The sequence below is a fragment of the Nipponia nippon genome, unplaced genomic scaffold, assembly GCF_047370975.1.
Source record: "Nipponia nippon isolate SJK-2023a ecotype South Korea unplaced genomic scaffold, ASM4737097v1 scaffold_10, whole genome shotgun sequence".
NCBI classification, from domain to species: domain Eukaryota; kingdom Metazoa; phylum Chordata; class Aves; order Pelecaniformes; family Threskiornithidae; genus Nipponia; species Nipponia nippon.
The window spans coordinates 21,495,434-21,511,575 of NW_028262291.1; positions in this window are offsets into that span (position 1 = coordinate 21,495,434).

The window sequence follows — 16,142 nt, forward strand, 5'->3', positions numbered from 1 at the left end:
CTCTATAAAAAGAAATCTTTGAATGTCAATTTCATACTAAAAGTCCTGTTCAGAATTCCTGCTGGAAAAGAATAAAAATTTCTACTTTGTATGCAACAATGACATTGACTTGGATACCTAAGTTTCAGGTTTTCTACAATGTGCTTTCCAAAAATGGCATGATGGAAATACATAGCTTAAACAGCTAATGTACACAAGCATTTTCTGAATTTTTATTATCATCTGTACTCTGGCAACAACTCCTCCTGATCTGAGTAAGAATTTTTGTGACTGCTTAGAATGGCTTGGTTTCCTCATCAGTAACAGTATCAAGATAATAACAGTGCAATAAACATAAAGTAAGAAAATGCTTTGAGTTTACCACTTTAAAAATATGACTGCTTGCCCAAAGTGTCTAATCTTTCATTGTCCCTTTCATAAACCAAGATCTGCTGCCTGGCTTCCCTACAGCTCCAGAACTACCAAAGATACCAAAGTTTGGATATTAATACATTTTCATTTATCTTTCCAGATGACAGCTGCCATGATTAATGCTTCCCACAATAAATTTCAGAATAGTTTCTTTAATGTCCACTCATTATTATTAGGTGGCTATAACATGTGCTTTAAGGATTGTGAGAGATTTTCTATTTTGTCTAGTGGAATGTGTTGAAAAGGAATTGCTCTTTTTAAAACATCATGACAAACTTTGAAGGCACTCTGCCATGTCTGGGGAAATCTCATGCTGGGAAAGATACTTAGATCTCTGAAGGGACTGAAAATTATTTGTAGGGTCCATACTGAGAGCAAGGCATGTGACATGAAGATGGACTGAGTAGCCATGTTTTTTGTAATAAAAGTGTTCTGTAAACATATGTAGATTGGCCATGTCCAGCTTAAAGCAACAGCAACCACCTTTCTTCTGATTCAGAGGCTGCTAATTGTCTCATCAGAACAAGACTATATTTGCAAAAAAATTCAAGTTATACAAAAATCCAGCAAAAAGATATTAGGTATGAATGCTCTGAAAATCAGGATAAACCTGTGAAGACAAGTAGAACAAAAGGCTTTGTGGAAAAAAGAGAGGAAGTGCTCCTGGAAGAAGAATGAGAGTGTTTAAGAACACCATTTTGAGAACAGAAAAAGCACAATAAATAATCATAAGCAAATTGAAATTGTTAATAACTGTATTGAAAAGCAAAGGCTCACCAAAAGTGATCTCAATCAACAACAACAAAAAATGTTAATTGTAGGAGTAGGGACTGAATGATCGATAATTGTAAACTATCTTATCTGGCTAATGAAACTGGTGGTGCCCACAGTGTTGTGCTTTCCCAAGTAAAACACAGCTCCATGGGGATCCCAACCCCTGGTATAAGGCTAGCTTTTCAAAGGTTCTGTTTTCACAAGCTGTGAAGAACAAGGTGCTACTGGTAAGCCATCAAACTCAACAAGGCAAGAGAACTTAAAGATAAAAAGAAGTCAGGCATCTCCACAGTTAGGTGATAGCTGGGGAAGGGATTTCAAAATTTGAAACTGGAAAAGTTTGAAATTTGGAGCAGGACATTCCAAACTCTCTCTACATCAAGCTTTAAGTATCTAAGCAATTTCCTGAGTCTGGCCTCTAAGGAATAGCCTTGGTGATAGCCCAGCAGGTTGAATTTTTTACTAGAAACAAAGCTAGTCCTACTGAATCTTAAATGCAGCAGGCGATTCCCATGTCTTCTAAATGATAATTAGTAACAATTCTTTTACTGGCTGTTTCCCTCTTATCTGTAGAATTAATTGTGATTTTGCAGTAAGGAGAGAGGAGTAGAGAAACTGGGCTCAAAATGCTAATGGAAACCAAGTCCTCCACACCATTCTATCTTTTTTTTGCTTATTTCTAGTCACACAAATGTGTTAATGCCTTTCATTCCTCCTCCCCAGTCATCAAGGGTGCAGTACTGGTGCCCACACCATTTGTATTCCATGAATGATAGAATAAATTTACCAAGTCTGACAAGACTTATGCCAAATATTTAAAAATATTTTTAAAAATTATCCACTATTTTATTTTAAGGCAAATCACATACCCTTTTTTACTATTTTTATAGACATGATATGTGAGTTTGGAAGACATATTTTAGTAGATTCCTATTGTATTTTGGCCCATTTATCTATATTAGAATTAGCTCTTACAAACTTTATTTGCAACACGTATTATTGGTGAATTGTGAAGTTACTACATATTCACCTTTCATACTCACATCTAAGCTATTTACCCATATTTGATAAATTTAACTTTAAAAAAATTTCAATGAACGATGTGCTTACTTCCCTTCAATAACAGCAAATGTTTCTGCTGCATTTATGAATTATGAATTTTATGGACAGCATGTCTGGCAAGTACTACTTTGCTTTTGACAGCTGGCCTAGATAAAAATGTTCTATTCCACCCAACTGCTCCAAACACAGAGTTCCAGCTAAAGGTCAGGGTATGCTATCAGCTACACTAGCCACCTATTATCATCAAAAGCAATCACAGTAGCAGATGGACAGTAGAAGTGTACGGTCTCACTGGCCTTGGTGGTAAGATGGAACCGTACCTGATGAATTTTTTTGTGTTTTGTGGAAAGAGAGATGGACTAACAATGGGCAGAAGTGCAGCCACAAGGAATCAGATCAAACATAAATAAATCAGTTCATAAATCAGAATCCATGTGAAACATAGCTACATTTTTCATGAACAGAGAATGATATGAAGGGACATCTCCTGTAGAGATCTCTCAGAAGACATCTTTCATTATGTTTATGGTCCAAATTATATCAGCCCAAATTTTAGCAACTGTAGGTGCATGCCATCTGAGAACAGGAACCAAGACAAAGGAATATCACATCTAGCATGATCAGTCTTTCCAGATCTGCAACTTCATATGTCATCAAGGTATGTGTTTTGTGGTTTTTTTTTTAATTTTGCTCTGTGTTGAGGTGTTCCTTGAAATCATTATTCAGTAAGTTCCTGGAAGCTTTTTTCAGGTGAACCAGAAGAAAATTAAATTGCATACAAGAAGATGATCACAATCTCTATAGAGCGAAGAACAGTTGAGACAAAGAGCTAGCTTTTGCAGTTTATGTGCAGAGAGATTTAGCTGACTCAGGAACCAGTTTAGTTGTTGTAATACAATTAGCCTAGTAAGAAATAATTTACTCTGCCAAGAAATTATTCTTGTTCTGAAAGTTTGCAAGTTCTGTCAAAGCATTTCATCCATACCTTATGAAGATAAACGTGATACACTGATCTCATATTTTTTTGCACACTGAAGTTTAAAGTAAATTTTTAAAATTACCTTTTGCCTGACAAAATAAATTTTGAAATATAAACAAATAAATTTAAAAAACAGAAATAAAGATTGAAAGAGGTGTGAAGGTATGAATAAAGAAGTCAGGCTCACTTGTGGTGGTTCTATTAAAATCGGAAAAAGAGTGCATGGTACTCTTACATCACTTTTTACATAAATCCCTTTATAAGTGGGAATTGAAATAATCATAAAATCAGAAGACATTCACTTATATATACACAATAATATATACAACAACCTAGACTAATAGGCTTTCTTCTCATGTCCAAACTTGAAACTTGGTGTGATAAATTCCAGAAATTGTTTAACTTCATCTACAAAGCAGTGTTTCTTCTGTTCTTATTTAAATAATTTCAACAAGGATTCTCTAAAGACTGGGTCATAAAGGGTTATATATCTGGGGAGAAAACAACCTTTAAAGAATGATAGTGAACTGTACCACCTATTAAAGACATCTACTGAGGTCAAAGAAGTTGTGACTTATATATACAAGATTGCTAGAATAGTGGTCCTTCATAACTCTGACTGAATGGCCTTTTTTCATTGCCTAGTAAGAGGAGAGCCAGGAGAGAAAATCTAGCAGTTTCATATGCAGAAAGTCTATGGAACTTAATCCAGTTAGTTAACCTTTGTAAACTTTTGAGGCTATTACAGTTAACAAAAAGTTTGATTTTATTGATTTTCTGTATATAAAAAAAGAAATCAGCTCTTTAATCACAGTCAATGCTCTTCTAAAGTTCTTCTGGGGAATTTAAAAGAAGGCAAAAAAAAAAAAAACTGACAGGGATAATTTTCTGAGGAATGTATCAAGAAAATCTTAACGTGAGAATACACTTATCTCTGCTTTCTTTCTCCTTCATGAAACTCAGGTATTTACAGAAGTCACCTCTATAACCTGTCATCTGTCCAAAACAATCAGAAGAAAAGTTAGCAAAGTGGAGTGAAAAACAAGAGTCTAGAGAAACAGGGGCTGTACGGCAAGAGGTGCACAATGTGTCAACCTACAAACTATGTGATCTTGAACAGAATAATCCGTTAAATTCAGAACATAAAACGACACTGCAAGGCCCTGTAAATGGATGTAATATCAGCACTTTTCTATGACCTCAAAAGGAAGCTTCTCTTTATTTTCATTCAACTTCAATAGGAAAATGTAGGAAATGTACTGACATAAATCCATTACTGACATGGTCTTTATAAAAGCTCTTGGGATTTCCCGAAAACATGAAGTTTAACCAGCCATTCTAAATGTCCCTGATCCAAAGCAGGGCATAAGTACTTTCTGTATAACATATACATGTAGTTTGAGTCTTTTATCCCCCTAGGAGGCCTTTAATCCCCCAGGTACAATAAACTCCCAAGATTTGGTTATCAAACTGGGTTACTTCTTTCTCTAATTTCTTTTTGATGAAAGAAGAGTCACGGCACATCTAAGACTAGACTTAAATCTCTCATCTCTTTCACACTAGAAAGCAGGCACAAGTAGACTCCTGGAAACTCTTTCTTATTTAATACTAAAGTGTTGACATCTAATACTCAAATTTGATGCCTAGAAGCAGGTAGAGGGCCTCTTTCACTTCTGTTTCTTGGGATGATGAAGTAAACTGAACAAACCTGTGAGAACCTGTAAGCCAAAGAAGAAAGAGTATGATTTTTCCTGGATTGCATAACAGAAAGTGGACCACTGTGATCTGCCTTGTCTGTACTGCTAATAGAAAAACAGACCCTTGATACTGTGTAACCCTCAGAACAATGAGTTACTAGTTAAAAAGTACAAGTGGAAGTTGAAAGAAAGTAAGCGAGCATACTTACTCTCATATGAGCATATGAAATCCATTCAGAACTGACCTATAGACTTAATGCAAGTATTATAGAACTTTTAATACCAAAAATTTTGCAAATATAGATTATAAAAAAGGATAACATTAGCAATCGTCTTGTATATGATACCGATAGTTTTCAACCACACATGAGAAAATATGCATACTTAAATGTAACATAATAGATCTTAACAATGTAGACCCAGGAAACATGTATATTCACTTGCAACATGCAGCTATTAAAAACTTTCAAGAAAGGACATAATAAGGATTTCTTTCTGTTTCTTGTGTGCTTCTGAATTATCCATACTGTTAGTTGGTTTGATAACTTGGCTGAGAATGTTAAAGGCTGAGTGAATATTCACTGTGTATCTGACTGGATCAGTAGGACTTAATTGCTTTTTGTAAGTGACAGCAGTGACCACCCTTCCCAGAGAAGGAAATGGGGTTACTTTCATTAAAAACACCCCTTAAAACAACTTGAGTCTGTTTCTTTGGGTTTTTCTTTGTAGAATCTTCTCATACTGAAGCCAGGATTGATTGGTAAGCAAACAATATTTCTCAGAAGAAAATACTACACAGGACATCTTTTTGTCCTAAACAATTAGGTGGATTAGTGTTGCAAGTACAAGAAATTGTAAATATTCTGTGTTAAAGAGGAAAGATGGACTCCAGTGAGGAAAAGTTTAGAAAAGAGATAAGGGAAGAGCTAGAAACATAAGTTCATCTCATTAAATATATGATTATCAGAGGTTTAAACTATAACTTCTGCAATTTTATTAGTAATGATAAGCAAACTCAAAAAAATATAGAATCTAAGATGCTAATACAGATAATCGAGCTGCACATGAAGCAGTGAGACTTCTGGTAAACTATGACCAGATTCCGTAATCAGATAGTTCTTAATAGTGCCTTGCTTTTGGTGATCTTTTTCATTTTTACCTTGTATTACACTGGGAAAAACCCTCTTCAAAAATATTTTCAACTAAATATGTAGATCTTACTCTGCAGCTAACAGGGACTTTTTTTCAATTTATGATGATAAGGTATAAGGCAAAATAATGCACATGATGACAGACCATTCTGTGAAATTCTGCATGTAGTTTAGGATATGCACAATGGTAGGATGAAAGGCAACAGATACAGGTTGGAACACAGGAAATCCCAACTAGATAAAAGAAAGAAAAAAAAAATCACCTTGAAGATGGTCAAACACTGGAGCAGGGGCCCACAGAGGTGGGGGAATATCTCCACCTTTGGAGCTACTCAGAAATGACTGGTTAAGGCCCTGAGGAACCAGATCTAGTTGAACATGCTACCAGCAGGAGGCTGAACTAGATGACCTCTAGAGGATTTTTTCCAATTTAATTACTGTATGACTCCATGAAAATGAAAAGAAATGCAGTAATTCAGGCATCAATAAAGTTAATGAAACATGGTTTGCTACAGATTATGCCTTGTGATTGATGGCATGCTTTATTTTAAGCTTTTTTTCCCAAAATAATGTGTGGGAAAAGGACAAAAGAGAAGACAGCGGAGTAATACTATCAGCTCTATTTCTTTAGGAAAACAGACTAAAAAAAGAGTGGAAACAAAATGAGACACGGACAGACAGAATATGAAAAGGAATGATGATCCTACAGCAAAGCAGAAGAAGGACAGAGGAAGTAATAAGGGAGATAATAAAATGTGACAACATGTGAGGGAAGCTAGGTAGTAAAGATGATGACTGTGCTGGGAGAGTACCTGAAGTTAAACTGTGCAATCAGTCACAACAGTAAAAACATCCAGATTATGTTACAGCATAAATAGGTCTGAAATAATTATAAGAAACGCACTGTCCCTGAGTTTTGCTGACACAGACAGAGACATACAGGTAGAATGGAGACCTCATACAGTTGAAGTGCTACTCTTCTGGAGTATTAAGTGTACCTGTATTATTCCTGACACATTCACTGAACCTGTTCTCTAGAGAAGCCTCCGCATAAATCCTCTACCATTATATTTCTTATGACATTCTTTTTCTAATCATATAGTTAGAAAGTTTTTCCTAATAACTAACCTCAACATTTTTTCTTGCAGATTAATACAGCTCTGCCATCTTCTGCTCCCCATTACACATAGATAACAACTGATCACTGTTTTCTAACTTTTTTTCTGTTGTTTGAAAGATTGTCATCATGGCTGGAATTATTTGCCGTTAATTTAGGTCCCTACAGGTAAGCTACATGTCAAAGCTTCCATAACAGACAATGGATGTATGAGCATGGCCTCCCTCTGTAGCCAGTAGAAAGAATAGGCACTTTACAGGGCAAAAATCCGCACACAAACAGCATGTAAATACTTTTTTTAATATTGAATTCATAAACATACCTTTTTCAGCAATACAACACCATTGCACAGGCATCTTATTTAACCTATCTTGTACATGACATCATTGGCATTTTTATTCTGCAAAGCCATGGAAAAGGTCACATGCAGCACAGACATACTGACTTTTCTCCCCCTTATTCCACTGAAAATACTAAAATGTATTAACAGAAGATTTTCAAGTACAAAAAAAAGGCCAATATGTCCACCTTTATATGTCAAAAAGTATCAGTGGAAGCTAGGATTTTGAAAGATGTTAAGCACTTCTGTTCCCACTGAGAATCAGAAATGTTGTGAGTGTTCAGCACACATGAGGATCTCAGTATATATCCTACCAAATATAACAGAAGTTTTGCCTCCATATGAATCACAGGTATGAGAAAAAAATAACTTTAAAGTAACTTTTAGCTTTGCACAATTTCTTTTGAACTATATGTCTCAACATGCCATAAAATTCTTGTTTTCTGCCAGAGCTGAAATTCCACATTTGAAATCTGGACCACTGAGAACTGTTTTTAGCCTGAGATCAAATTATTTTGGTTTTGGAGCTTTTTTTGCTTGTTTTGTTTTTTGGAAGTTTTTTTTGTTGGGAAGAACAACTTCTGCCTCATAGTTACTACTAGTGTATTCTTATCACCAAGGCATCAGGTGAAAAGCCTTCTAGAGAAGAATAGAAGAAAGTTTTTTCCCTACTTATTTTTCCATTGGGAAGATGTGGGAGAACAGTCTGTTCAGCTATCACTTTCAATCTTCCTTGCAAGAGATCAAATGTGCTCAAGCCTTTCAACTTCTGGAATACAATGTAAACCACCAAATTTTCCCTAACCTGTTTTCAAATTAGACAGTGGGCTTGTAAGATGGAATTGGCTATTTCTTATCAAAGCAGAAAAAGACTAATTGGGTGCATTTACAGTAGGACAATGAAGGCTGTGTAATATCATCCTGCTAATTCCATTTTGTGCTTTAACAAAATAAAACCCAGTAACAACAAAGATACAAAATTGTATTTTGTAACTGAATATCTGTCTTTTAACATTCTGCCTAATTTTCTTATACTTAAATGAACTTAATATAAAAATATTTGATGTAATTATTATTCTGTAGCTCCTTTTTGCATTACTGTGAATGTACTTCATGTCTGAAATGCCTACTTGTGAGACTTTTTTTGTATTATAATATTGCAGCATAATTGTTAAAGAAGAAATTGGCATTGTGTCCTGTTAAAAAATAAAAGCAATGAAAGCACTGACCTGTTTTCCTATCGGTCCTTATTTTAGTACACATAATTTGATAACTCACTTACTGTAATTTAGAAATAATATTTTAAGAGGATAATAGAACATAGAACAGCTAAGGTTGGAAGGGACCTCAAAAGATCATCTGGTTCAAACTACTATCTAGCACCCTGTCCACTAGAGTCTTTAAAACCTCAGTGATGGGGAATCCACTAAGCCCCTGGGAGATTGTTTTCACTGTGTAAAAAATATTTCTTATATCAAGATGAAACCTCTCCCAGTGTAGCTTGTACCCTTTGCCCTTTGTCCTTTCCATGTGGCTCCTTGTGAAGAGAGAGCCTCCATCCTCTTTGTACCTGCCTTTTAGATACTGGAAAACTGCGATGAGATACCCCCAAGCCTTCTCTTCTCCAGGGTGAAAAGACCTAACTCCCTCCTTCAGTTTTTCCTCATAGACTAGGTTTTCCAGCCCTTCAATCATCTTTCTGGCCCTCCTTTGGACCCTCTCCAGTCTGTATATGTCTTTTTTTGAATTGTGTGGATCAGGACTGGACACAGTACTCCAGATGTGGCCTGACAAGTGGTGACTAGACTGAGATGATGACAACTCTATCATCTCTGCTAGTAATGGCCCTGTGGATGCAGCCCAGGATCCAGTTTGCCTTCCTTGCTGCTGCACTGCACTGCTGACTCATGTTTAACTTGCCCACCAGGATCTCCAGCTCCCTTTCAGCAAGGCTACTCCCCAGCCAAGCAGATCCTAGCCTGTACTGGGTTCTTTGGTTATGTCATCCCAGGTGCAGGACCTTGCACTTGTCTTTGTTAAACTTCATACAGTTCTTGCTAGACCACTCTTTCAGCCTGTCCAGGTCTCTCTGTAAGATGGCTCACCCTTCTGACATTTTACCTCACCACCCAGTTTGGTGTCAGCACCAAACTTGGTGAGGGTACTTTGAATCCCATCATTCAGACCATTGATGAACATGTTAAACAGTTGTGTGGGGGACAATATTGATCCCTGGGGACCCCCATTTGTGACAGGCTGCCAGCCTGAGTAAAAAACATTGATCATCAACCTTTGATTGCATCCTGTTAGTCAATTTCCTACCCATCTTGCAGACTACCCATCAAGGAGGAGACTGTGGGGAATACTGTTAAACTCTTTGCTGAAGTCCAGATCTCCCCATGTCAACAGAAGATGTTATTTTGTTGTAGAAGGTGGTCTCCCCATGTCAACAGAAGATGTTATTTTGTTGCAGGAGGTGATCAGGTTAGTCAGGCATGATTTGCCTTTGGTAAATCTGTGTTGGCTTTTCCCAATCACCTGCTTCATTTGGCTTGTAATAGTTTCCAAGAAAACCCATTCCATTATTTTCCCAGGGATTAAAGTAAGACTAATGGGCCTGTAATTTCCTGCTTCCTCTTCTGAGCCCTTCTTGTAGATGAGTGTCATGTTTGTTCTCTTCCAGTCATCAGGGATATCCCCTGATCTTCATAACTTCTCAAAGATTATAGACAGTGGCCTTGCAACAATTTCAACCACTTCTCTTAACACCCTGGAGTGGATTCTGTCTGGTCCCATAGATTTTACGTAGGTTGAGCCTTTGCAAGGGGCCTCAGATCAGCCCTTCCTCCACCACTGGTAGGTCAACATATGTGTTGTCTTATCTGTTTGATCCTATGAGCTGGGGTCCAGCTATGCCAGTAAAAACAGAGGCAAAGAAGGTATTGAGAACCTCTGCCTTGTCAGCATTATTAGTGACTAGTTTCCCTGACGTGTTTAGTAATGGGCCTATGTCTTTCCTGTACTTCTGCTTACTGCTCACATATCTGAAGAATCCTTTCTTGTTCTTGACATCTTTGGCCAATTTCAGTTCCAATTTAGCTTTAGCCTTCCTGACTGCTTCTCTTGTCCTAGCAAGGCTCTTGTAGTCTTCAATGGGTATTTTGCCACCTTTCCATAGCTGGTATGCTTCTTTTTTGCTTTTAAGCACACCCACAAGCTCATTGTTAAGCCAGGGTTGTCTTTTGTTCTGCCTTCTTCCTTTCCCTTTGTAGGGGGTGGAATGTTTTTGTGCTTCCAGGAGGTTGCTCTTAAATAACTCCCAGGACTCGCTCCTTTCCCCTCCATGGATGCTTCCCATGGAATACCTCACAGCAGACTCTGAGCGTATTGGAGTTGGCTCTCCTAAAATCCAGAGTCTTTGTCCTACTACTGGTCTTTAGTGTGCTCGACTGGATCTTAAACTTGACAATGTTATGATAGCTGTATCCAAGGCTATCATTAGTAGTCATATTGTCAAGTAAGAATTCCTGGTTTGTGAGCACTAAATGTAGCAATGCATTGTTCTGAGTTAGCATGTCCAGCATCTGTAGCACAAAGCAGTCCTCAATGCATTCCAGGAACCTGATGGATCACTTGTGCGCCACTGTGTTATTTTCCCAACAAACGTTCAGGTAATTGAAGCCACCCATGAGGACCAGGTTTTGTTGGCCCAATACTTCCTTGAGCAGATGAAGTGAGGTTTTGTCAGCCTTGTCATCCTGATTGGAAGGTTACCTAATCTAAGATCACCTTTGGTGAACAGCCCCTCTAATCTTGATCCAAAAGTATTCTATAGAACTTTCATGGTCTCCATAGCTCACAGCCATATACTACAATTTCCCTTTTACATATAGTGCAACTCCACTTCCTCTTCTTCCCTTCCTATTTTTCTGAAAGAGCTTGCAGCCATTCATTGTGGTCTTAGTCATGTGACTATAATTTAGTAATAGGAACCTTTTGCATCATGCCTCATAAGCACATTTTAAGAACTTTCAAAGCCACTACAGAAATTCTACTTGAGTTATGTTGGCGTTTTTTGCAAATAAGGAACTAATATTTTTAACAAAGGCAAGATTTTTTTAAAAGCAGTGAATCTTCAGATTGTTTAACCTCAGTAATTAAAATGAGAAACAATACAACAGGCATATGATTTTACACTGAGCAGGAGGTTGAGACAGGACTCTCTGATCTCTGGTGCCTCTAAATACGAAAAGCTTCTCAACTTTTGGTGACCTTAGAAGGTCTAGCTCCTAGCTCTCACTAGGAGACAGGTTGCTGTCATCAGCTGCTCCTCACATCATTTCTCATCAGTGGATAGGCAGTAATTCCTCCTGAGATCTTGCAGGAGCAGGAACAGCTCCCATGTGTTTGGTAGGTGTGAGCTTCCACTGAATTTACTGTTCAAAGGAGGAGGAAATCATTGGTGAGTTAGGAATTAAATGGAAACTTAAGCCAAGAACCACTTCCTTCAGGCAAGCACTGGAATTCAGAACTTTGGACAGGAGCCTCTGCATCTAGAAGAACCTGCCCTCTGAGTCAGAGGTTCCCAGCTGTTGCAGGACTCAGCCAGAGTTGCTGCCTCCCAAAAAGCTAAGCTCTAACCTTAGCAGGAGCTGAAAGCCAAGCTCTGTTGCCTCTTACAGAGTTGGGATATTGTATTTTTTTTCTGAGAGAGGCAGTGGCTCTGAAGCCATCCTCCTCTTTGGCCTACAAAGAAAATTGCTGGAGCAGTGGGTCTCCTGGAATTTCAATGAGACTTCTGCATATAGCCACTTTGCCCAAATAGCAGTGATCTGGGGATGCATAAGACCAGAAATGGCAGTAGGGTGTGCAATCTGTAGTGATCCACTACTATCAGAACTGGAAACCATTGCAAATGATATTTCTTAGAATATTTCAAATTCTTAGTGCTTTTCTCAGATAAACCCTCATCAAGAGAGCCTCTGGCTTAGTCTGACTTCTTTAGGATATGAAGCTTATGTGATTGTGCTGGCTAGCAACCTGTCCTTGGTAGATTTGAACCCATTGGCTAATTTTAACCAAATGGGACAGACACATTATTCTCCTCTAAGTTTTATGAAGCAGGAGTCAAGACTAAGTGTTTTTTATAATTTCTCACAATGTTATTGATGTGTATAGTAATTAACTTTTAGAATTTTTCTCTGAAGTTTTTATTCTGTTGTTTCTTTTTTTATGCACAATTAGTCTAAAATCAATGTGCTTCTTGAACCAAAAATCACTTTTAAAAGATATAAGATGATCTAACATGCGGTAGTCACAGTTTTGTTGCAATGATCTATGTTGTGTGAATAACAGCTCTGGTAGCACACTGATTGATGTAATAACAGGAAATTATTACTTGGTATCAGTGTAATTCAGAACAGAAAATAGCCCTTCATTCAGAAGGTATCTATAATATTTAGTTCTATTTGACACTGGTAAAGGTGGTAAAAAGGGCAAAAGATTCACTCAGTGAAAATTGCCTCCTTTTACAGAAATTACAAAATGGGAAAACGGGAAGAAAACAATAGCAAAGGTTTTGGAAGGATGAAGAAAATGACCTTTCTCTTATTACTACTTAAAAAAAAAAACAACAAAACAAAACAAACAAAAAAACCCCAAAAACATGTTCTCTGTTCTACGTCTGTTAAGGAAGAAACAAGTTCTATACATGTGAGGGGAAAAAATAATCAAGAGGCTTCTCAAAGACTTAAAGAGCAAACTACTTTCAAAATGATAGTTGCATATTAAAGTTCTATGTGATCTTCAGATAAATGCAAACAGTGTCATCTTCAACCTGTCTCTGTTAGGTTAACAATGAACAGCTGAGATGCAAATATTGAAGGGTGAGGTACTGCTGTTGAACACAAAGAAAAACTCTAAATAACTTTTCAGCTCTGTGACAGTGTCCTCATTTACCACCAAAACAGCATTAAATCTTTAGCTCAGTGAAGCAATTCACAGCCTTGTTGGCAACTGGAATGCCTCATTGCTTCTGGATACTCAGACCTGTCAGTGTCCATACTCTGTTGGAAAGAAATTTGTGCCTTTCCCACTCAGAATTAGATTTAGCCGCAGAAAGCCTTGCATTTGTGATCTTCATTCTCAGTTACGGCAAATCTCTGTATTCAGGGTTGAAACACTGATCTCAAAAACCTAAAATTGTTTCCAATACAGAAAAATCAGTAACAGAAGTTACTGGTGTTACTGCATGTTAGTGGTTCCCTGGCAAATATTGAATTAGATTCAAAGACAGACATCTTCTAACTTCTGCAAAGAATCATTTCTAGTCAGCTGGATCATGACACTCCCCCAACAAAGCGTTTGCTTTCTGTAATGTCAGAGTTTCACTGGAATTAGTCCAGTGTAAGGGAGATAAATTTTTCTGGTAACTTATCTCCTAAGCCTAGAATTCAATGCCATTGCTCATATAATATTACAGATTTTGTGTACGTACTTGAAGATGGTCTTAAACAGTATGTTCATGCTTGATGTTACCTGGGAAGCAGGAAAAAAGCTCACTCATTTTTCATGCAGATGGACATCAATCTGTGAATGCAGTGGTTTTTAATATTTGATTTTATTATTCATTAGTGAGTTGCTGAAACCAAACCTGGCTATACAGCTTCAACACAGAAATAGCAGACACACTTTTTCCTGCTTCATTCATTATCTCTCAGTAAACTTGACAGTGAAGGGAGCCACTGCAACTCCAGACCGTTCCAAAATACACTGCAAAATCCACTTTTATTCAGTGTTTTTCCTGATTATACAGAATAACCATTCTTGATGGTTTACGGGTTTTGTTAATTAAAAATAAAATGGGTCATCCTACCTCCTCAATTGTATATAAGGGAAATTTTTACCATTAAACACATAGTAGAATCCTTAGGATTTACCACTTGTTCTCAAAATGAAATCTCCAGTGACAAAAAAGCAATTAATTTTTTTCCCAAGCCCAATGTTTCAATACTCTCATTTGTTTAATCCATATTACCATTTCCTTAAAAATTCAAAGCTTTTTATTCTGGTTGAGAACAGTATTGTCCCCTGTGTTTTCATTTAATTATTATGAAATGCAGTTACAATTATAGAACAGAGTACATGTCGTCGTGTGAGACAGCCAGTGGTAATCCTGTGTCTCATGTATCAATTCAGAGACATTAGAGACAGTTTTGTTATCAATGCTATTGACTTGAGTACATTTTAGATGAGCTTCATTGTGAGTTTTTCTGATGGTGAATCTCTGGTGAGGACTAGGCATAACCTAACAGCTACTACAAATTACATTAAGCCTTTACAATTAACCAAACAACAAATAAATCAATGGAGGAATTAGTATGTTGAAGGGTCACCTCAGTAAGAAAATAAACCATGTAGTCACAGAGATGGCCATTTTTCAAGCTAAGCTAGAAAAGGCAGGCTTCAGACTAATTCTAATTCTTCTGGCTGAGCAGTGAGATTTAAAATTCCTACGGAATAAAAAAAGACTAATAACATTCTTGACAAGGAAAATTGGGAGAATGAGAACATCAATTGTAGGAATGACTGATAAAATCATTTAATTGACACTAACCTAAAGATAGATTTAGACAAAAAGTATGATGGGCAAGTGATGGATTAAGCCTTTGAGTATACAAAGAGGCTTTCTTTTGCATCTGACTCTAGTGGAGATGAAGAGATCATTTTACTCTGTAATTTGACAAGAAGATGCAAGTATTGTGAAGAAAAAATGGAATCAAAATTACAGGTTAAAATACATTGTTTCAAATACTTTTTACAGCAACCTGAAGAACAAACTGCAGTCAAAGATAACAGAATTAACACATTTTTGTAATATTGCTTGAATGCAAATTTTGACATCTCTTGATATAACTTCTGTGGTTTTATTCAAATAACACCAAGAAAACATTTTCTGTTGCAGAGAAGCTTTAAGTTTCAGAAATTACTTTTGGGAAGTTAACAGTTGAAAGCTAGGAAATTTCAGCCAGAAGAGCATTTTTGATAAGGTAAAGGAAAACAACACTTTGCAAAACTTATATTGCTATTTTCCAGATCTAGCTAGTCTAAATTGTGAGGATCATGTAATGGCTGACAGAACATCCTCAGCAAATGATAAAAAGCATCAAATGAAATCTGCAAAGTTGAGCTTCCCATTTATATACATTAGCATTTAAGAATTGTGTAAAATAAACTTTATTCAAACAGTTTTAGATCAGTGATCCAATGACATGGCTAGACTATTATAACCCTACTGCTCCTGACAAAAGAGGGTAGGAAACAGAACTACAAGACACAGCTGCTGTTTCTAGCCTGTATTATGAACATTATGCTATACTGAAGTAAAAAAAATTGTTTGCTTTTAAAATGGTGAACAATATGTGTATTGCATTGTTCGATAGCAGTCTCAGCTCCACATTCAAGTTCACACACACACTGTATAAAAGTTTGCAACGAATCTTAAGCAGCTTCAGAAAAAGGAGCTGGAAATATAACTTATTCTGTGCAACATCTGTGATGCTTTTCTTGCTGAAAGATGAATTTGAGGGACGTAGTGAATAAACTCATCTGT